This window comes from Neocloeon triangulifer, unplaced genomic scaffold, assembly GCF_031216515.1.
Source record: "Neocloeon triangulifer isolate White Clay Creek 2 clone unplaced genomic scaffold, ASM3121651v1 ptg000001l, whole genome shotgun sequence".
NCBI lineage: Eukaryota > Metazoa > Arthropoda > Insecta > Ephemeroptera > Baetidae > Neocloeon > Neocloeon triangulifer.
The window spans coordinates 77,258-100,545 of NW_026775544.1; the positions used below are offsets into that span (position 1 = coordinate 77,258).

The following is a 23,288-nucleotide window of genomic DNA, read 5'->3' on the forward strand; positions in this document are numbered from 1 at the left end:
TAAAGCTATTTTTCTAGATTTTAAAGTGCTCCCTGCTTCGTGCAATGCTTTGGTTGTTTTCTCAAATTTTAATTAATTGAAGGTTCCGCGATTAATATAGGAGCGAAGCAAAAAAACTCAGCTTGCACCAAGTTAAATAAAGTGTTGAGGCGTCTCTTTCACTTCATTTTAAAGCTATTTTTCTAGATTTTAAAGTGCTCCCGGCTTCGTGCAATGCTTTGGTTATTTTCTCAAATTTTACATAATTGAAGGTTCCGCGATTAATAAAAGCGATGCAAAAAAATTCAGCTTGCACCAAGTTAAATAAAGTGTTGAGGCGTCTCTTTCTCTTCATTTTAAAGCTATTTTTCTAGATTTTAAAGTGCTTCGTGCAATGCTTTGGTTATTATCTCAAATTTTAATTAATTGAAGGTTCCGCGATTAATATAGGAGCGAAGCAAAAAAACTCAGCTTGCACCAAGTTAAATAAAGTGTTGAGGCGTCTCTTTCACTCCATTTTAAAGCTATTTTTCTAGATTTTAAAGTGCTCCCTGCTTCGTGCAATGCTTTGGTTATTTTCTCAAATTTTAATTAATTGAAGGTTCCGCGATTAATATAGGAGCGAAGCAAAAAAACTCAGCTTGCACCAAGTTAAATAAAGTGTTGAGGCGTCTCTTTCTCTTCATTTTAAAGCTATTTTTCTAGATTTTAAAGTGCTCCCGGCTTCGTGCAATGCTTTGGTTATTTTCTCAAATTTTACATAATTGAAGGTTCCGCGATTAATAAAAGCGATGCAAAAAAATTCAGCTTGCACCAAGTTAAATAAAGTGTTGAGGCGTCTCTTTCTCTTCATTTTAAAGCTATTTTTCTAGATTTTAAAGTGCTTCGTGCAATGCTTTGGTTATTATCTCAAATTTTAATTAATTGAAGGTTCCGCGATTAATATAGGAGCGAAGCAAAAAAACTCAGCTTGCACCAAGTTAAATAAAGTGTTGAGGCGTCTCTTTCACTTCATTTTAAAGCTATTTTTCTAGATTTTAAAGTGCTTCGTGCTTCGTGCAATGCTTTGGTTATTATCTCAAATTTTAATTAATTGAAGGTTCCGCGATTAATATAGGAGCGAAGCAAAAAAAAAACTCAGCTTGCACCAAGTTAAATAAAGTGTTGAGGCGTCTCTTTCTCTTCATTTTAAAGCTATTTTTCTAGATTTTAAAGTGCTTCGTGCTTCGTGCAATGCTTTGGTTATTATCTCAAATTTTAATTAATTGAAGGTTCCGCGATTAATATAGGAGCGAAGCAAAAAAACTCAGCTTGCACCAAGTTAAATAAAGTGTTGAGGCGTCTCTTTCACTTCATTTTAAAGCTATTTTTCTAGATTTTAAAGTGCTTCGTGCAATGCTTTGGTTATTATCTCAAATTTTAATTAATTTAAGGTTCCGCGATTAATATAGGAGCGAAGCAAAAAAACTCAGCTTGCACCAAGTTAAATAAAGTGTTGAGGCGTCTCTTTCACTTCATTTTAAAGCTATTTTTCTAGATTTTAAAGTGCTCCCTGCTTCGTGCAATGCTTTGGTTGTTTTCTCAAATTTTAATTAATTGAAGGTTCCGCGATTAGTAAGAGCGATGCAAAAAAATTCAGCTTGCACCAAGTTAAATAAAGTGTTGAGGCGTCTTTTTCTCTTCATTTTAAAGCTATTTTTCTAGATTTTAAAGTGCTTCGTGCTTCGTGCAATGCTTTGGTTATTTTCTCAAATTTTAATTAATTGAAGGTTCCGCGATTAATATAGGAGCGAAGCAAAAAAACTCAGCTTGCACCAAGTTAAATAAAGTGTTGAGGCGTCTCTTTCACTTCATTTTAAAGCTATTTTTCTAGATTTTAAAGTGCTCCCTGCTTCGTGCAATGCTTTGGTTGTTTTCTCAAATTTTAATTAATTGAAGGTTCCGCGATTAATAAGAGCGATGCAAAAAAATTCAGCTTGCACCAAGTTAAATAAAGTGTTGAGGCGTCTCTTTCACTTCATTTTAAAGCTATTTTTCTAGATTTTAAAGTGTTTCCTGCTTCGTGCAATGCTTTGGTTGTTTTCTCAAATTTTAATTAATTGAAGGTTCCGCGATTAATAAGAGCGATGCAAAAAAATTCAGCTTGCACCAAGTTAAATAAAGTGTTGAGGCGTCTCTTTCACTTCATTTTAAAGCTATTTTTCTAGATTTTAAAGTGCTCCCTGCTTCGTGCAATGCTTTGGTTGTTTTCTCAAATTTTAATTAATTGAAGGTTCCGCGATTAATATAGGAGCGAAGCAAAAAAACTCAGCTTGCACCAAGTTAAATAAAGTGTTGAGGCGTCTCTTTCACTTCATTTTAAAGCTATTTTTCTAGATTTTAAAGTGCTTCCTGCTTCGTGCAATGCTTTGGTTATTTTCTCAAATTTTACATAATTGAAGGTTCCGCGATTAATAAAAGCGATGCAAAAAAATTCAGCTTGCACCAAGTTAAATAAAGTGTTGAGGCGTCTCTTTCTCTTCATTTTAAAGCTATTTTTCTAGATTTTAAAGTGCTTCCTGCTTCGTACAATGCTTTGGTTATTTTCTCAAATTTTAATTAATTGAAGGTTCCGCGATTAATAAGAGCGATGCAAAAAAATTCAGCTTGCACCAAGTTAAATAAAGTGTTGAGGCGTCTCTTTCTCTTCATTTTAAAGCTATTTTTCTAGATTTTAAAGTGCTTCGTGCATCGTGCAATGCTTTGGTTATTTTCTCAAATTTTAATTAATTGAAGGTTCCGCGATTAATATAGGAGCGAAGCAAAAAAACTCAGCTTGCACCAAGTTAAATAAAGTGTTGAGGCGTCTCTTTCACTTCATTTTAAAGCTATTTTTCTAGATTTTAAAGTGCTCCCTGCTTCGTGCAATGCTTTGGTTATTTTCTCAAATTTTAATTAATTGAAGGTTCCGCGATTAATAAGAGCGATGCAAAAAAATTCAGCTTGCACCAAGTTAAATAAAGTGTTGAGGCGTCTCTTTCTCTTCATTTTAAAGCTATTTTTCTAGATTTTAAAGTGCTTCGTGCAATGCTTTGGTTATTATCTCAAATTTTAATTAATTGAAGGTTCCGCGATTAATATAGGAGCGAAGCAAAAAAACTCAGCTTGCACCAAGTTAAATAAAGTGTTGAGGCGTCTCTTTCACTTCATTTTAAAGCTATTTTTCTAGATTTTAAAGTGCTCCCTGCTTCGTGCAATGCTTTGGTTATTTTCTCAAATTTTAATTAATTGAAGGTTCCGCGATTAATAAAGGAGCGAAGCAAAAAAACTCAGCTTGCACCAAGTTAAATAAAGTAGGCGTCTCTTTCTCTTCATTTTAAAGCTATTTTTCTAGATTTTAAAGTGCTCCCGGCTTCGTGCAATGCTTTGGTTATTTTCTCAAATTTTACATAATTGAAGGTTCCGCGATTAATATAGGAGCGAAGCAAAAAAAAAACTCAGCTTGCACCAAGTTAAATAAAGTGTTGAGGCGTCTCTTTCTCTTCATTTTAAAGCTATTTTTCTAGATTTTAAAGTGCTTCGTGCTTCGTGCAATGCTTTGGTTATTATCTCAAATTTTAATTAATTGAAGGTTCCGCGATTAATATAGGAGCGAAGCAAAAAAACTCAGCTTGCACCAAGTTAAATAAAGTGTTGAGGCGTCTCTTTCTCTTCATTTTAAAGCTATTTTTCTAGATTTTAAAGTGCTTCGTGCAATGCTTTGGTTATTATCTCAAATTTTAATTAATTGAAGGTTCCGCGATTAATATAGGAGCGAAGCAAAAAAACTCAGCTTGCACCAAGTTAAATAAAGTGTTGAGGCGTCTCTTTCACTTCATTTTAAAGCTATTTTTCTAGATTTTAAAGTGCTCCCTGCTTCGTGCAATGCTTTGGTTATTTTCTCAAATTTTAATTAATTGAAGGTTCCGCGATTAATATAGGAGCGAAGCAAAAAAACTCAGCTTGCACCAAGTTAAATAAAGTGTTGAGGCGTCTCTTTCTCTTCATTTTAAAGCTATTTTTCTAGATTTTAAAGTGCTCCCGGCTTCGTGCAATGCTTTGGTTATTTTCTCAAATTTTACATAATTGAAGGTTCCGCGATTAATATAGGAGCGAAGCAAAAAAAAAACTCAGCTTGCACCAAGTTAAATAAAGTGTTGAGGCGTCTCTTTCTCTTCATTTTAAAGCTATTTTTCTAGATTTTAAAGTGCTTCGTGCTTCGTGCAATGCTTTGGTTATTATCTCAAATTTTAATTAATTGAAGGTTCCGCGATTAATATAGGAGCGAAGCAAAAAAACTCAGCTTGCACCAAGTTAAATAAAGTGTTGAGGCGTCTCTTTCTCTTCATTTTAAAGCTATTTTTCTAGATTTTAAAGTGCTTCGTGCAATGCTTTGGTTATTATCTCAAATTTTAATTAATTGAAGGTTCCGCGATTAATATAGGAGCGAAGCAAAAAAACTCAGCTTGCACCAAGTTAAATAAAGTGTTGAGGCGTCTCTTTCACTTCATTTTAAAGCTATTTTTCTAGATTTTAAAGTGCTTCGTGCTTCGTGCAATGCTTTGGTTATTATCTCAAATTTTAATTAATTGAAGGTTCCGCGATTAATATAGGAGCGAAGCAAAAAAAAAACTCAGCTTGCACCAAGTTAAATAAAGTGTTGAGGCGTCTCTTTCTCTTCATTTTAAAGCTATTTTTCTAGATTTTAAAGTGCTTCGTGCTTCGTGCAATGCTTTGGTTATTATCTCAAATTTTAATTAATTGAAGGTTCCGCGATTAATATAGGAGCGAAGCAAAAAAACTCAGCTTGCACCAAGTTAAATAAAGTGTTGAGGCGTCTCTTTCACTTCATTTTAAAGCTATTTTTCTAGATTTTAAAGTGCTTCGTGCAATGCTTTGGTTATTATCTCAAATTTTAATTAATTGAAGGTTCCGCGATTAATATAGGAGCGAAGCAAAAAAACTCAGCTTGCACCAAGTTAAATAAAGTGTTGAGGCGTCTCTTTCACTTCATTTTAAAGCTATTTTTCTAGATTTTAAAGTGCTCCCTGCTTCGTGCAATGCTTTGGTTGTTTTCTCAAATTTTAATTAATTGAAGGTTCCGCGATTAATAAGAGCGATGCAAAAAAATTCAGCTTGCACCAAGTTAAATAAAGTGTTGAGGCGTCTCTTTCACTTCATTTTAAAGCTATTTTTCTAGATTTTAAAGTGCTTCCTGCTTCGTGCAATGCTTTGGTTTTTTTCTCAAATTTTAATTAATTGAAGGTTCCGCGATTAATAAGAGCGATGCAAAAAAACTCAGCTTGCACCAAGTTAAATAAAGTGTTGAGGCGTCTCTTTCACTTCATTTTAAAGCTATTTTTCTAGATTTTAAAGTGCTTCGTGCTTCGTGCAATGCTTTGGTTATTTTCTCAAATTTTAATTAATTGAAGGTTCCGCGATTAATATAGGAGCGAAGCAAAAAAATTCAGCTTGCACCAAGTTAAATAAAGTGGTGAGGCGTCTCTTTCACTTCATTTTAAAGCTATTTTTCTAGATTTTAAAGTGCTTCCTGCTTCGTGCAATGCTTTGGTTTTTTTCTCAAATTTTAATTAATTGAAGGTTCCGCGATTAATATAGGAGCGAAGCAAAAAAACTCAGCTTGCACCAAGTTAAATAAAGTGTTGAGGCGTCTCTTTCACTTCATTTTAAAGCTATTTTTCTAGATTTTAAATTGCTCCCGGCTTCGTGCAATGCTTTGGTTATTTTCTCAAATTTTACATAATTGAAGGTTCCGCGATTAATAAAAGCGATGCAAAAAAATTCAGCTTGCACCAAGTTAAATAAAGTGTTGAGGCGTCTCTTTCTCTTCATTTTAAAGCTATTTTTCTAGATTTTAAAGTGCTTCCTGCTTCGTGCAATGCTTTGGTTGTTTTCTCAAATTTTAATTAATTGAAGGTTCCGCGATTAATATAGGAGCGAAGCAAAAAAACTCAGCTTGCACCAAGTTAAATAAAGTGTTGAGGCGTCTCTTTCACTTCATTTTAAAGCTATTTTTCTAGATTTTAAAGTGCTCCCTGCTTCGTGCAATGCTTTGGTTGTTTTCTCAAATTTTAATTAATTGAAGGTTCCGCGATTAATAAGAGCGATGCAAAAAAATTCAGCTTGCACCAAGTTAAATAAAGTGTTGAGGCGTCTTTTTCTCTTCATTTTAAAGCTATTTTTCTAGATTTTAAAGTGCTTCGTGCTTCGTGCAATGCTTTGGTTATTTTCTCAAATTTTAATTAATTGAAGGTTCCGCGATTAATATAGGAGCGAAGCAAAAAAAGTCAGCTTGCACCAAGTTAAATAAAGTGTTGAGGCTTCTCTTTCACTTCATTTTAAAGCTATTTTTCTAGATTTTAAAGTGCTTCGTGCAATGCTTTGGTTATTATCTCAAATTTTAATTAATTGAAGGTTCCGCGATTAATATAGGAGCGAAGCAAAAAAACTCAGCTTGCACCAAGTTAAATAAAGTGTTGAGGCGTCTCTTTCACTTCATTTTAAAGCTATTTTTCTAGATTTTAAAGTGCTTCGTGCTTCGTGCAATGCTTTGGTTATTATCTCAAATTTTAATTAATTGAAGGTTCCGCGATTAATATAGGAGCGAAGCAAAAAAAAAACTCAGCTTGCACCAAGTTAAATAAAGTGTTGAGGCGTCTCTTTCTCTTCATTTTAAAGCTATTTTTCTAGATTTTAAAGTGCTTCGTGCTTCGTGCAATGCTTTGGTTATTATCTCAAATTTTAATTAATTGAAGGTTCCGCGATTAATATAGGAGCGAAGCAAAAAAACTCAGCTTGCACCAAGTTAAATAAAGTGTTGAGGCGTCTCTTTCACTTCATTTTAAAGCTATTTTTCTAGATTTTAAAGTGCTTCGTGCAATGCTTTGGTTATTTTCTCAAATTTTAATTAATTGAAGGTTCCGCGATTAATATAGGAGCGAAGCAAAAAAAGTCAGCTTGCACCAAGTTAAATAAAGTGTTGAGGCTTCTCTTTCACTTCATTTTAAAGCTATTTTTCTAGATTTTAAAGTGCTCCCTGCTTCGTGCAATGCTTTGGTTGTTTTCTCAAATTTTAATTAATTGAAGGTTCCGCGATTAATAAGAGCGATGCAAAAAAATTCAGCTTGCACCAAGTTAAATAAAGTGTTGAGGCGTCTCTTTCACTTCATTTTAAAGCTATTTTTCTAGATTTTAAAGTGCTTCCTGCTTCGTGCAATGCTTTGGTTTTTTTCTCAAATTTTAATTAATTGAAGGTTCCGCGATTAATAAGAGCGATGCAAAAAAACTCAGCTTGCACCAAGTTAAATAAAGTGTTGAGGCGTCTCTTTCACTTCATTTTAAAGCTATTTTTCTAGATTTTAAAGTGCTTCGTGCTTCGTGCAATGCTTTGGTTATTTTCTCAAATTTTAATTAATTGAAGGTTCCGCGATTAATATAGGAGCGAAGCAAAAAAACTCAGCTTGCACCAAGTTAAATAAAGTGTTGAGGCGTCTCTTTCACTTCATTTTAAAGCTATTTTTCTAGATTTTAAAGTGCTCCCTGCTTCGTGCAATGCTTTGGTTGTTTTCTCAAATTTTAATTAATTGAAGGTTCCGCGATTAATAAGAGCGATGCAAAAAAATTCAGCTTGCACCAAGTTAAATAAAGTGGTGAGGCGTCTCTTTCACTTCATTTTAAAGCTATTTTTCTAGATTTTAAAGTGCTTCCTGCTTCGTGCAATGCTTTGGTTGTTTTCTCAAATTTTAATTAATTGAAGGTTCCGCGATTAATATAGGAGCGAAGCAAAAAAACTCAGCTTGCACCAAGTTAAATAAAGTGTTGAGGCGTCTCTTTCACTTCATTTTAAAGCTATTTTTCTAGATTTTAAAGTGCTTCGTGCTTCGTGCAATGCTTTGGTTATTATCTCAAATTTTAATTAATTGAAGGTTCCGCGATTAATATAGGAGCGAAGTAAAAAAACTCAGCTTGCACCAAGTTAAATAAAGTGTTGAGGCGTCTCTTTCTCTTCATTTTAAAGCTATTTTTCTAGATTTTAAAGTGCTTCGTGCTTCGTGCAATGCTTTGGTTATTATCCCAAATTTTAATTAATTGAAGGTTCCGCGATTAATATAGGAGCGAAGCAAAAAAACTCAGCTTGCACCAAGTTAAATAAAGTGTTGAGGCGTCTCTTTCACTTCATTTTAAAGCTATTTTTCTAGATTTTAAAGTGCTTCCTGCTTCGTGCAATGCTTTGGTTATTTTCTCAAATTTTAATTAATTGAAGGTTCCGCGATTAATAAGAGCGATGCAAAAAAACTTAGCTTGCACCAAGTTAAATAAAGTGTTGAGGCGTCTCTTTCACTTCATTTTAAAGCTATTTTTCTAGATTTTAAAGTGCTTCGTGCAATGCTTTGGTTATTATCTCAAATTTTAATTAATTGAAGGTTCCGCGATTAATATAGGAGCGAAGTAAAAAAACTCAGCTCTCACCAAGTTAAATAAAGTGTTGAGGCGTCTCTTTCACTTCATTTTAAAGCTATTTTTCTAGATTTTAAAGTGCTTCCTGCTTCGTGCAATGCTTTGGTTGTTTTCTCAAATTTTAATTAATTGAAGGTTCCGCGATTAATAAGAGCGATGCAAAAAAACTCAGCTTGCACCAAGTTAAATAAAGTGTTGAGGCGTCTCTTTCTCTTCATTTTAAAGCTATTTTTCTAGATTTTAAAGTGCTTCGTGCTTCGTGCAATGCTTTGGTTATTTTCTCAAATTTTAATTAATTGAAGGTTCCGCGATTAATATAGGAGCGAAGCAAAAAAACTCAGCTTGCACCAAGTTAAATAAAGTGTTGAGGCGTCTCTTTCACTTCATTTTAAAGCTATTTTTCTAGATTTTAAAGTGCTCCCTGCTTCGTGCAATGCTTTGGTTGTTTTCTCAAATTTTAATTAATTGAAGGTTCCGCGATTAATATAGGAGCGAAGCAAAAAAACTCAGCTTGCACCAAGTTAAATAAAGTGTTGAGGCGTCTCTTTCACTTCATTTTAAAGCTATTTTTCTAGATTTTAAAGTGCTCCCGGCTTCGTGCAATGCTTTGGTTATTTTCTCAAATTTTACATAATTGAAGGTTCCGCGATTAATAAAAGCGATGCAAAAAAATTCAGCTTGCACCAAGTTAAATAAAGTGTTGAGGCGTCTCTTTCTCTTCATTTTAAAGCTATTTTTCTAGATTTTAAAGTGCTTCGTGCAATGCTTTGGTTATTATCTCAAATTTTAATTAATTGAAGGTTCCGCGATTAATATAGGAGCGAAGCAAAAAAACTCAGCTTGCACCAAGTTAAATAAAGTGTTGAGGCGTCTCTTTCACTTCATTTTAAAGCTATTTTTCTAGATTTTAAAGTGCTCCCTGCTTCGTGCAATGCTTTGGTTATTTTCTCAAATTTTAATTAATTGAAGGTTCCGCGATTAATATAGGAGCGAAGCAAAAAAACTCAGCTTGCACCAAGTTAAATAAAGTGTTGAGGCGTCACTTTCACTTCATTTTAAAGCTATTTTTCTAGATTTTAAAGTGCTCCCTGCTTCGTGCAATGCTTTGGTTATTTTCTCAAATTTTAATTAATTGAAGGTTCCGCGATTAATAAAGGAGCGAAGCAAATAAACTCAGCTTGCACCAAGTTAAATAAAGTGTTGAGGCGTCTCTTTCACTTCATTTTAAAGCTATTTTTCTAGATTTTAAAGTGCTCCCTGCTTCGTGCAATGCTTTGGTTATTTTCTCAAATTTTAATTAATTGAAGGTTCCGCGATTAATATAGGAGCGAAGCAAAAAAACTCAGCTTGCACCAAGTTAAATAAAGTGTTGAGGCGTCTCTTTCACTTCATTTTAAAGCTATTTTTCTAGATTTTAAAGTGCTCCCTGCTTCGTGCAATGCTTTGGTTGTTTTCTCAAATTTTAATTAATTGAAGGTTCCGCGATTAATAAGAGCGATGCAAAAAAATTCAGCTTGCACCAAGTTAAATAAAGTGGTGAGGCGTCTCTTTCACTTCATTTTAAAGCTATTTTTCTAGATTTTAAAGTGCTTCCTGCTTCGTGCAATGCTTTGGTTGTTTTCTCAAATTTTAATTAATTGAAGGTTCCGCGATTAATATAGGAGCGAAGCAAAAAAACTCAGCTTGCACCAAGTTAAATAAAGTGTTGAGGCGTCTCTTTCACTTCATTTTAAAGCTATTTTACTAGATTTTAAAGTGCTTCGTGCTTCGTGCAATGCTTTGGTTATTATCTCAAATTTTAATTAATTGAAGGTTCCGCGATTAATATAGGAGCGAAGTAAAAAAACTCAGCTTGCACCAAGTTAAATAAAGTGTTGAGGCGTCTCTTTCTCTTCATTTTAAAGCTATTTTTCTAGATTTTAAAGTGCTTCATGCTTCGTGCAATGCTTTGGTTATTATCTCAAATTTTAATTAATTGAAGGTTCCGCGATTAATATAGGAGCGAAGCAAAAAAACTCAGCTTGCACCAAGTTAAATAAAGTGTTGAGGCGTCTCTTTCACTTCATTTTAAAGCTATTTTTCTAGATTTTAAAGTGCTTCCTGCTTCGTGCAATGCTTTGGTTATTTTCTCAAATTTTAATTAATTGAAGGTTCCGCGATTAATAAGAGCGATGCTAAAAATTCAGGTTGCACCAAGTTAAATAAAGTGTTGAGGCGTCTCTTTCACTTCATTTTAAAGCTATTTTTCTAGATTTTAAAGTGCTTCCTGCTTCGTGCAATGCTTTGGTTGTTTTCTCAAATTTTAATTAATTGAAGGTTCCGCGATTAATATAGGAGCGAAGTAAAAAAACTCAGCTTGCACCAAGTTAAATAAAGTGTTGAGGCGTCTCTTTCTCTTCATTTTAAAGCTATTTTTCTAGATTTTAAAGTGCTTCGTGCTTCGTGCAATGCTTTGGTTATTATCTCAAATTTTAATTAATTGAAGGTTCCGCGATTAATATAGGAGCGAAGCAAAAAAACTCAGCTTGCACCAAGTTAAATAAAGTGTTGAGGCGTCTCTTTCACTTCATTTTAAAGCTATTTTTCTAGATTTTAAAGTGCTTCCTGCTTCGTGCAATGCTTTGGTTATTTTCTCAAATTTTAATTAATTGAAGGTTCCGCGATTAATAAGAGCGATGCTAAAAATTCAGGTTGCACCAAGTTAAATAAAGTGTTGAGGCGTCTCTTTCACTTCATTTTAAAGCTATTTTTCTAGATTTTAAAGTGCTTCGTGCAATGCTTTGGTTATTATCTCAAATTTTAATTAATTGAAGGTTCCGCGATTAATATAGGAGCGAAGCAAAAAAACTCAGCTCTCACCAAGTTAAATAAAGTGTTGAGGCGTCTCTTTCACTTCATTTTAAAGCTATTTTTCTAGATTTTAAAGTGCTTCCTGCTTCGTGCAATGCTTTGGTTGTTTTCTCAAATTTTAATTAATTGAAGGTTCCGCGATTAATAAGAGCGATGCAAAAAAACTCAGCTTGCACCAAGTTAAATAAAGTGTTGAGGCGTCTCTTTCACTTCATTTTAAAGCTATTTTTCTAGATTTTAAAGTGCTTCGTGCTTCGTGCAATGCTTTGGTTATTATCTCAAATTTTAATTAATTGAAGGTTCCGCGATTAATATAGGAGCGAAGTAAAGAAACTCAGCTTGCACCAAGTTAAATAAAGTGTTGAGGCGTCTCTTTCTCTTCATTTTAAAGCTATTTTTCTAGATTTTAAAGTGCTTCGTGCTTCGTGCAATGCTTTGGTTATTATCTCAAATTTTAATTAATTGAAGGTTCCGCGATTAATATAGGAGCGAAGCAAAAAAACTCAGCTTGCACCAAGTTAAATAAAGTGTTGAGGCGTCTCTTTCACTTCATTTTAAAGCTATTTTTCTAGATTTTAAAGTGCTTCCTGCTTCGTGCAATGCTTTGGTTATTTTCTCAAATTTTAATTAATTGAAGGTTCCGCGATTAATAAGAGCGATGCTAAAAATTCAGGTTGCACCAAGTTAAATAAAGTGTTGAGGCGTCTCTTTCACTTCATTTTAAAGCTATTTTTCTAGATTTTAAAGTGCTTCGTGCAATGCTTTGGTTATTATCTCAAATTTTAATTAATTGAAGGTTCCGCGATTAATATAGGAGCGAAGCAAAAAAACTCAGCTCTCACCAAGTTAAATAAAGTGTTGAGGCGTCTCTTTCACTTCATTTTAAAGCTATTTTTCTAGATTTTAAAGTGCTTCCTGCTTCGTGCAATGCTTTGGTTGTTTTCTCAAATTTTAATTAATTGAAGGTTCCGCGATTAATAAGAGCGATGCAAAAAAACTCAGCTTGCACCAAGTTAAATAAAGTGTTGAGGCGTCTCTTTCACTTCATTTTAAAGCTATTTTTCTAGATTTTAAAGTGCTTCGTGCTTCGTGCAATGCTTTGGTTGTTTTCTCAAATTTTAATTAATTGAAGGTTCCGCGATTAATATAGGAGCGAAGCAAAAAAACTCAGCTTGCACCAAGTTAAATAAAGTGTTGAGGCGTCTCTTTCACTTCATTTTAAAGCTATTTTTCTAGATTTTAAAGTGCTCCCGGCTTCGTGCAATGCTTTGGTTATTTTCTCAAATTTTAATTAATTGAAGGTTCCGCGATTAATATAGGAGCGAAGCAAATAAACTCAGCTTGCACCAAGTTAAATAAAGTGTTGAGGCGTCTCTTTCACTTCATTTTAAAGCTATTTTTCTAGATTTTAAAGTGCTTCGTGCAATGCTTTGATTATTATCTCAAATTTTAATTAATTGAAGGTTCCGCGATTAATATAGGAGCGAAGCAAAAAAACTCAGCTTGCACCAAGTTAAATAAAGTGTTGAGGCGTCTCTTTCACTTCATTTTAAAGCTATTTTTCTAGATTTTAAAGTGCTCCCTGCTTCGTGCAATGCTTTGGTTGTTTTCTCAAATTTTAATTAATTGAAGGTTCCGCGATTAATAAGAGCGAAGCAAAAAAACTCAGCTTGCACCAAGTTAAATAAAGTGTTGAGGCGTCTCTTTCACTTCATTTTAAAGCTATTTTTCTAGATTTTAAAGTGCTTCCAGCTTCGTGCAATGCTTTGGTTGTTTTCTCATATTTTAATTAATTGAAGGTTCCGCGATTAATAAGAGCGATGCAAAAATAATCAGCTTGCACCAAGTTAAATAAAGTGTTGAGGCGTCTTTTTCTCTTCATTTTAAAGCTATTTTTCTAGATTTTAAAGTGCTTCCTGCTTCGTGCAATGCTTTGGTTATTATCTCAAATTTTAATTAATTGAAGGTTCCGCGATTAATATAGGAGCGAAGTAAAAAAACTCAGCTTGCACCAAGTTAAATAAAGTGTTGAGGCGTCTCTTTCACTTCATTTTAAAGCTATTTTTCTAGATTTTAAAGTGCTTCCTGCTTTGTGCAATGCTTTGGTTATTATCTCAAATTTTAATTAATTGAAGGTTCCGCGATTAATATAGGAGCGAAGCAAAAAAAAAACTCAGCTTGCACCAAGTTAAATAAAGTGTTGAGGCGTCTCTTTCTCTTCATTTTAAAGCTATTTTTCTAGATTTTAAAGTGCTTCGTGCTTCGTGCAATGCTTTGGTTATTATCTCAAATTTTAATTAATTGAAGGTTCCGCGATTAATATAGGAGCGAAGTAAAAAAACTCAGCTTGCACCAAGTTAAATAAAGTGTTGAGGCGTCTCTTTCACTTCATTTTAAAGCTATTTTTCTAGATTTTAAAGTGCTTCGTGCTTCGTGCAATGCTTTGGTTATTTTCTCAAATTTTAATTAATTGAAGGTTCCGCGATTAATATAGGAGCGAAGCAAAAAAACTCAGCTTGCACCAAGTTAAATAAAGTGTTGAGGCGTCTCTTTCACTTCATTTTAAAGCTATTTTTCTAGATTTTAAAGTGCTCCCTGCTTCGTGCAATGCTTTGGTTATTATCTCAAATTTTAATTAATTGAAGGTTCCGCGATTAATATAGGAGCGAAGCAAAAAAACTCAGCTTGCACCAAGTTAAATAAAGTGTTGAGGCGTCTCTTTAACTTCATTTTAAAGCTATTTTTTCTAGATTTTAAAGTGCTCCCTGCTTCGTGCAATGCTTTGGTTGTTTTCTCAAATTTTAATTAATTGAAGGTTCCGCGATTAATAAGAGCGATGCAAAAAAATTCAGCTTGCACCAAGTTAAATAAAGTGTTGAGGCGTCTCTTTCACTTCATTTTAAAGCTATTTTTCTAGATTTTAAAGTGCTTCCTGCTTCGTGCAATGCTTTGGTTGTTTTCTCAAATTTTAATTAATTGAAGGTTCCGCGATTAATATAGGAGCGAAGCAAAAAAACTCAGCTTGCACCAAGTTAAATAAAGTGTTGAGGCGTCACTTTCACTTCATTTTAAAGCTATTTTTCTAGATTTTAAAGTGCTCCCTGCTTCGTGCAATGCTTTGGTTGTTTTCTCAAATTTTAATTAATTGAAGGTTCCGCGATTAATAAGAGCGATGCAAAAAAATTCAGCTTGCACCAAGTTAAATAAAGTGTTGAGGCGTCTTTTTCTCTTCATTTTAAAGCTATTTTTCTAGATTTTAAAGTGCTTCGTGCTTCGTGCAATGCTTTGGTTATTTTCTCAAATTTTAATTAATTGAAGGTTCCGCGATTAATATAGGAGCGAAGCAAAAAAACTCAGCTTGCAACAAGTTAAATAAAGTGTTGAGGCGTCTCTTTCACTTCATTTTAAAGCTATTTTTCTAGATTTTAAAGTGCTCCCTGCTTCGTGCAATGCTTTGGTTGTTTTCTCAAATTTTAATTAATTGAAGGTTCCGCGATTAATAAGAGCGATGCAAAAAAATTCAGCTTGCACCAAGTTAAATAAAGTGTTGAGGCGTCTCTTTCACTTCATTTTAAAGCTATTTTTCTAGATTTTAAAGTGCTTCGTGCTTCGTGCAATGCTTTGGTTATTTTCTCAAATTTTAATTAATTGAAGGTTCCGCGATTAATATAGGAGCGAAGCAAAAAAACTCAGCTTGCACCAAGTTAAATAAAGTGTTGAGGCGTCTCTTTCACTTCATTTTAAAGCTATTTTTCTAGATTTTAAAGTGCTCCCTGCTTCGTGCAATGCTTTGGTTGTTTTCTCAAATTTTAATTAATTGAAGGTTCCGCGATTAATAAGAGCGATGCAAAAAAATTCAGCTTGCACCAAGTTAAATAAAGTGGTGAGGCGTCTCTTTCACTTCATTTTAAAGCTATTTTTCTAGATTTTAAAGTGCTTCCTGCTTCGTGCAATGCTTTGGTTGTTTTCTCAAATTTTAATTAATTGAAGGTTCCGCGATTAATATAGGAGCGAAGCAAAAAAACTCAGCTTGCACCAAGTTAAATAAAGTGTTGAGGCGTCTCTTTCACTTCATTTTAAAGCTATTTTTCTATATTTTAAAGTGCTTCGTGCTTCGTGCAATGCTTTGGTTATTATCTCAAATTTTAATTAATTGAAGGTTCCGCGATTAATATAGGAGCGAAGTAAAAAAACTCAGCTTGCACCAAGTTAAATAAAGTGTTGAGGCGTCTCTTTCACTTCATTTTAAAGCTATTTTTCTAGATTTTAAAGTGCTTCCTGCTTTGTGCAATGCTTTGGTTATTATCTCAAATTTTAATTAATTGAAGGTTCCGCGATTAATATAGGAGCGAAGCAAAAAAAAACTCAGCTTGCACCAAGTTAAATAAAGTGTTGAGGCGTCTCTTTCTCTTCATTTTAAAGCTATTTTTCTAGATTTTAAAGTGCTTCGTGCTTCGTGCAATGCTTTGGTTATTATCTCAAATTTTAATTAATTGAAGGTTCCGCGATTAATATAGGAGCGAAACAAAAAAACTCAGCTTGCACCAAGTTAAATAAAGTGTTGAGGCGTCTCTTTCACTTCATTTTAAAGCTATTTTTCTAGATTTTAAAGTGCTCCCTGCTTCGTGCAATGCTTTGGTTATTATCTCAAATTTTAATTAATTGAAGGTTCCGCGATTAATATAGGAGCGAAGTAAAAAAACTCAGCTTGCACCAAGTTAAATAAAGTGTTGAGGCGTCTCTTTCACTTCATTTTAAAGCTATTTTTCTAGATTTTAAAGTGCTTCCTGCTTTGTGCAATGCTTTGGTTATTATCTCAAATTTTAATTAATTGAAGGTTCCGCGATTAATATAGGAGCGAAGCAAAAAAAAACTCAGCTTGCACCAAGTTAAATAAAGTGTTGAGGCGTCTCTTTCTCTTCATTTTAAAGCTATTTTTCTAGATTTTAAAGTGCTTCGTGCTTCGTGCAATGCTTTGGTTATTATCTCAAATTTTAATTAATTGAAGGTTCCGCGATTAATATAGGAGCGAAACAAAAAAACTCAGCTTGCACCAAGTTAAATAAAGTGTTGAGGCGTCTCTTTCACTTCATTTTAAAGCTATTTTTCTAGATTTTAAAGTGCTCCCTGCTTCGTGCAATGCTTTGGTTATTATCTCAAATTTTAATTAATTGAAGGTTCCGCGATTAATAAGAGCGATGCAAAAAAATTCAGCTTGCACCAAGTTAAATAAAGTGTTGAGGCGTCTCTTTCACTTCATTTTAAAGCTATTTTTCTAGATTTTAAAGTGCTTCCTGCTTCGTGCAATGCTTTGGTTATTTTCTCAAATTTTAATTAATTGAAGGTTCCGCGATTAATAAGTGCGATGCAAAAAAATTCAGCTTGCACCAAGTTAAATAAAGTGTTGAGGCGTCTTTTTCTCTTCATTTTAAAGCTATTTTTCTAGATTTTAAAGTGCTTCGTGCTTCGTGCAATGCTTTGGTTATTTTCTCAAATTTTAATTAATTGAAGGTTCCGCGATTAATATAGGAGCGAAGCAAAAAAACTCAGCTTGCACCAAGTTAAATAAAGTGTTGAGGCGTCTCTTTCACTTCATTTTAAAGCTATTTTTCTAGATTTTAAAGTGCTCCCTGCTTCGTGCAATGCTTTGGTTGTTTTCTCAAATTTTAATTAATTGAAGGTTCCGCGATTAATAAGAGCGATGCAAAAAAATTCAGCTTGCACCAAGTTAAATAAAGTGTTGAGGCGTCTCTTTCACTTCATTTTAAAGCTATTTTTCTAGATTTTAAAGTGCTCCCTGCTTCGTGCAATGCTTTGGTTATTATCTCAAATTTTAATTAATTGAAGGTTCCGCGATTAATAAGAGCGATGCAAAAAAATTCAGGTTGCACCAAGTTAAATAAAGTGTTGAGGCGTCTCTTTCACTTCATTTTAAAGCTATTTTTCTAGATTTTAAAGTGCTTCCTGCTTCGTGCAATGCTTTGGTTGTTTTCTCAAATTTTAATTAATTGAAGGTTCCGCGATTAATAAGAGCGATGCAAAAAAATTCAGCTTGCACCAAGTTAAATAAAGTGTTGAGGCGTCTCTTTCACTTCATTTTAAAGCTATTTTTCTAGATTTTAAAGTGCTCCCTGCTTCGTGCAATGCTTTGGTTATTATCTCAAATTTTAATTAATTGAAGGTTCCGCGATTAATAAGAGCGATGCAAAAAAATTCAGGTTGCACCAAGTTAAATAAAGTGTTGAGGCGTCTCTTTCACTTCATTTTAAAGCTATTTTTCTAGATTTTAAAGTGCTTCCTGCTTCGTGCAATGCTTTGGTTATTTTCTCAAATTTTAATTAATTGAAGGTTCCGCGATTAATAAGTGCGATGCAAAAAAATTCAGCTTGCACCAAGTTAAATAAAGTGTTGAGGCGTCTTTTTCTCTTCATTTTAAAGCTATTTTTCTAGATTTTAAAGTGCTTCGTGCTTCGTGCAATGCTTTGGTTATTTTCTCAAATTTTAATTAATTGAAGGTTCCGCGATTAATATAGGAGCGAAGCAAAAAAACTCAGCTTGCACCAAGTTAAATAAAGTGTTGAGGCGTCTCTTTCACTTCATTTTAAAGCTATTTTTCTAAATTTTAAAGTGCTCCCTGCTTCGTGCAATGCTTTGGTTGTTTTCTCAAATTTTAATTAATTGAAGGTTCCGCGATTAATAAGAGCGATGCAAAAAAATTCAGCTTGCACCAAGTTAAATAAAGTGTTGAGGCGTCTCTTTCACTTCATTTTAAAGCTATTTTTCTAGATTTTAAAGTGCTTCCTGCTTCGTGCAATGCTTTGGTTGTTTTCTCAAATTTTAATTAATTGAAGGTTCCGCGATTAATAAGAGCGATGCAAAAAAACTCAGCTTGCACCAAGTTAAATAAAGTGTTGAGGCGTCTCTTTCACTTCATTTTAAAGCTATTTTTCTAGATTTTAAAGTGCTTCGTGCTTCGTGCAATGCTTTGGTTATTTTCTCAAATTTTAATTAATTGAAGGTTCCGCGATTAATATAGGAGCGAAGCAAAAAAACTCAGCTTGCAACAAGTTAAATAAAGTGTTGAGGCGTCTCTTTCACTTCATTTTAAAGCTATTTTTCTAGATTTTAAAGTGCTCCCTGCTTCGTGCAATGCTTTGGTTGTTTTCTCAAATTTTAATTAATTGAAGGTTCCGCGATTAATAAGAGCGATGCAAAAAAATTCAGCTTGCACCAAGTTAAATAAAGTGGTGAGGCGTCTCTTTCACTTCATTTTAAAGCTATTTTTCTAGATTTTAAAGTGCTTCCTGCTTCGTGCAATGCTTTGGTTGTTTTCTCAAATTTTAATTAATTGAAGGTTCCGCGATTAATATAGGAGCGAAGCAAAAAAACTCAGCTTGCACCAAGTTAAATAAAGTGTTGAGGCGTCTCTTTCACTTCATTTTAAAGCTATTTTTCTAGATTTTAAAGTGCTTCGTGCTTCGTGCAATGCTTTGGTTATTATCTCAAATTTTAATTAATTGAAGGTTCCGCGATTAATATAGGAGCGAAGTAAAAAAACTCAGCTTGCACCAAGTTAAATAAAGTGTTGAGGCGTCTCTTTCACTTCATTTTAAAGCTATTTTTCTAGATTTTAAAGTGCTTCCTGCTTTGTGCAATGCTTTGGTTATTATCTCAAATTTTAATTAATTGAAGGTTCCGCGATTAATATAGGAGCGAAGCAAAAAAAAACTCAGCTTGCACACAGTTAAATAAAGTGTTGAGGCGTCTCTTTCTCTTCATTTTAAAGCTATTTTTCTAGATTTTAAAGTGCTTCGTGCTTCGTGCAATGCTTTGGTTATTATCTCAAATTTTAATTAATTGAAGGTTCCGCGATTAATATAGGAGCGAAGCAAAAAAAAACTCAGCTTGCACCAAGTTAAATAAAGTGTTGAGGCGTCTCTTTCTCTTCATTTTAAAGCTATTTTTCTAGATTTTAAAGTGCTTCGTGCTTCGTGCAATGCTTTGGTTATTATCTCAAATTTTAATTAATTGAAGGTTCCGCGATTAATATAGGAGCGAAGCAAAAAAACTCAGCTTGCACCAAGTTAAATAAAGTGTTGAGGCGTCTCTTTCACTTCATTTTAAAGCTATTTTTCTAGATTTTAAAGTGCTTCCTGCTTCGTGCAATGCTTTGGTTATTTTCTCAAATTTTAATTAATTGAAGGTTCCGCGATTAATAAGAGCGATGCAAAAAAATTCAGGTTGCACCAAGTTAAATAAAGTGTTGAGGCGTCTCTTTCACTTCATTTTTAAGCTATTTTTCTAGATTTTAAAGTGCTTCGTGCAATGCTTTGGTTATTATCTCAAATTTTAATTAATTGAAGGTTCCGCGATTAATATAGGAGCGAAGCAAAAAAACTCAGCTCTCACCAAGTTAAATTAAGTGTTGAGGCGTCTCTTTCACTTCATTTTAAAGCTATTTTTCTAGATTTTAAAGTGCTTCCTGCTTCGTGCAATGCTTTGGTTGTTTTCTCAAATTTTAATTAATTGAAGGTTCCGCGATTAATAAGAGCGATGCAAAAAAACTCAGCTTGCACCAAGTTAAATAAAGTGTTGAGGCGTCTCTTTCACTTCATTTTAAAGCTATTTTTCTAGATTTTAAAGTGCTTCTTGCTTCGTGCAATGCTTTGGTTATTATCTCAAATTTTAATTAATTGAAGGTTCCGCGATTAATATAGGAGCGAAGCAAAAAAACTCAGCTTGCACCAAGTTAAATAAAGTGTTGAGGCGTCTCTTTCACTTCATTTTAAAGCTATTTTTCTAGATTTTAAAGTGCTCCCTGCTTCGTGCAATGCTTTGGTTGTTTTCTCAAATTTTAATTAATTGAAGGTTCCGCGATTAATAAGAGCGAAGCAAAAAAACTCAGCTTGCACCAAGTTAAATAAAGTGTTGAGGCGTCTCTTTCACTTCATTTTAAAGCTATTTTTCTAGATTTTAAAGTGCTTCCTGCTTCGTGCAATGCTTTGGTTGTTTTCTCATATTTTAATTAATTGAAGGTTCCGCGATTAATATAGGAGCGAAGCAAAAAAACTCAGCTTGCACCAAGTTAAATAAAGTGTTGAGGCGTCTCTTTCACTTCATTTTAAAGCTATTTTTCTAGATTTTAAAGTGCTTCGTGCAATGCTTTGGTTATTATCTCAAATTTTAATTAATTTAAGGTTCCGCGATTAATATAGGAGCGAAGCAAAAAAACTCAGCTTGCACCAAGTTAAATAAAGTGTTGAGGCGTCTCTTTCACTTCATTTTAAAGCTATTTTTCTAGATTTTAAAGTGCTCCCTGCTTCGTGCAATGCTTTGGTTGTTTTCTCAAATTTTAATTAATTGAAGGTTCCGCGATTAATAAGAGCGAAGCAAAAAAACTCAGCTTGCACCAAGTTAAATAAAGTGTTGAGGCGTCTCTTTCACTTCATTTTAAAGCTATTTTTCTAGATTTTAAAGTGCTTCCTGCTTCGTGCAATGCTTTGGTTATTTTCTCAAATTTTAATTAATTGAAGGTTCCGCGATTAATATAGGAGCGAAGCAAAAAAACTCAGCTTGCACCAAGTTAAATAAAGTGTTGAGGCGTCTCTTTCACTTCATTTTAAAGCTATTTTTCTAGATTTTAAAGTGCTCCCTGCTTCGTGCAATGCTTTGGTTGTTTTCTCAAATTTTAATTAATTGAAGGTTCCGCGATTAATAAGAGCGATGCAAAAAAATTCAGCTTGCACCAAGTTAAATAAAGTGTTGAGGCGTCTCTTTCACTTCATTTTAAAGCTATTTTTCTAGATTTTAAAGTGCTTCCTGCTTCGTGCAATGCTTTGGTTGTTTTCTCAAATTTTAATTAATTGAAGGTTCCGCGATTAATATAGGAGCGAAGCAAAAAAACTCAGCTTGCACCAAGTTAAATAAAGTGTTGAGGCGTCACTTTCACTTCATTTTAAAGCTATTTTTCTAGATTTTAAAGTGCTTCGTTCTTCGTGCAATGCTTTGGTTATTATCTCAAATTTTAATTAATTGAAGGTTCCGCGATTAATAAGAGCGATGCAAAAAAATTCAGCTTGCACCAAGTTAAATAAAGTGTTGAGGCGTCTTTTTCTCTTCATTTTAAAGCTATTTTTTTAGATTTTGAAGTGCTTCCTGCTTCGTGCAATGCTTTGGTTATTTTCTCAAATTTTAATTAATTGAAGGTTCCGCGATTAATAAGAGCGATGCAAAAAAATTCAGCTTGCACCAAGTTAAATAAAGTGTTGAGGCGTCTCTTTCACTTCATTTTAAAGCTATTTTTCTAGATTTTAAAGTGCTTCCTGCTTCGTGCAATGCTTTGGTTGTTTTCTCAAATTTTAATTAATTGAAGGTTCCGCGATTAATATAGGAGCGAAGCAAAAAAACTCAGCTTGCACCAAGTTAAATAAAGTGTTGAGGCGTCACTTTCACTTCATTTTAAAGCTATTTTTCTAGATTTTAAAGTGCTTCGTGCTTCGTGCAATGCTTTGGTTATTTTCTCAAATTTTAATTAATTGAAGGTTCCGCGATTAATATAGGAGCGAAGCAAAAAAACTCAGCTTGCACCAAGTTAAATAAAGTGTTGAGGCGTCTCTTTCACTTCATTTTAAAGCTATTTTTCTAGATTTTAAAGTGCTTCCTGCTTCGTGCAATGCTTTGGTTATTTTCTCAAATTTTAATTAATTGAAGGTTCCGCGATTAATAAGAGCGATGCAAAAAAATTCAGCTTGCACCAAGTTAAATAAAGTGTTGAGGCGTCTCTTTCTCTTCATTTTAAAGCTATTTTTCTAGATTTTAAAGTGCTTCGTGCTTCGTGCAATGCTTTGGTTATTTTCACAAATTTTAATTAATTGAAGGTTCCGCGATTAATAAGAGCGATGCAAAAAAATTCAGCTTGCACCAAGTTAAATAAAGTGTTGAGGCGTCACTTTCACTTCATTTTAAAGCTATTTTTCTAGATTTTAAAGTGCTCCCTGCTTCGTGCAATGCTTTGGTTATTTTCTCAAATTTTAATTAATTGAAGGTTCCGCGATTAATAAGAGCGATGCAAAAAAATTCAGCTTGCACCAAGTTAAATAAAGTGTTGAGGCGTCTCTTTCACTTCATTTTAAAGCTATTTTTCTAGATTTTAAAGTGCTTCCTGCTTCGTGCAATGCTTTGGTTATTTTCTCAAATTTTAATTAATTGAAGGTTCCGCGATTAATAAGAGCGATGCAAAAAAATTCAGCTTGCACCAAGTTGAATAAAGTGTTGAGGCGTCTCTTTCACTTCATTTTAAAGCTTTTTTTCTAGATTTTAAAGAGCTTCGCGCACTGCTTTGGCTGTTTGCTCAATTTTAAAAATTAAAGGTTCTGTGGAAATTAAGTGCGAAGCAAACAAACTCAGTAATTGTGCCGTAAAATTAATTGTTGAACCAGCTTTTTTATTTGATTTTAAAGGTTAATTTTTATTATAAAATTAAATATAATGCTAAACAAAATATTTACTTATTTAATTAAAAAAAATGCTTTATATTTGTAAAATGTACCATTGATTTAAACCAATCAGCAGCAATTTCTTCAATGAAGATTAAAAATTTTGTTAATTACTTTATATATTTTCATTAAACTTTAATAAATTCTATTTTCAGTCCCTTCTAAATAGCTGTTAATAAAAAATTTAATGATTTTACTCACTAAAATTACCTTTTCAAAAACGAATTTCAAAATTCCAAACTTTTCCATCACTTTTAAATGACTTATTCGCCTTCCCCATACTGAAAAAAGCGGTTGTTGCGAATCGAGAAGGGAGCGTCTCGGGGCTCGAGAGGGGCATAAGCAAAGTTTTGCCAGCAGCAGGCACAAGGGTCAACCGGCGCAGGCATTGTGTTGAGAGGGGCCAATTTCTCTCTGCCACGCCACGTTTGGCGGTCTCTCTCTCAAAAGAAGCGGCCAGACACTTCA

General features: G+C 33.6%; 1 long non-coding RNA gene across 1 annotated transcript in view; it reads right to left on the reverse strand.

The window, feature by feature from the left end:
• LOC132198069 (uncharacterized) overlaps window positions 1-23,288 on the reverse strand; it is a 103,490-nt gene that overhangs the window by 45,617 nt on the left and 34,585 nt on the right. The window lies entirely within an intron of this gene.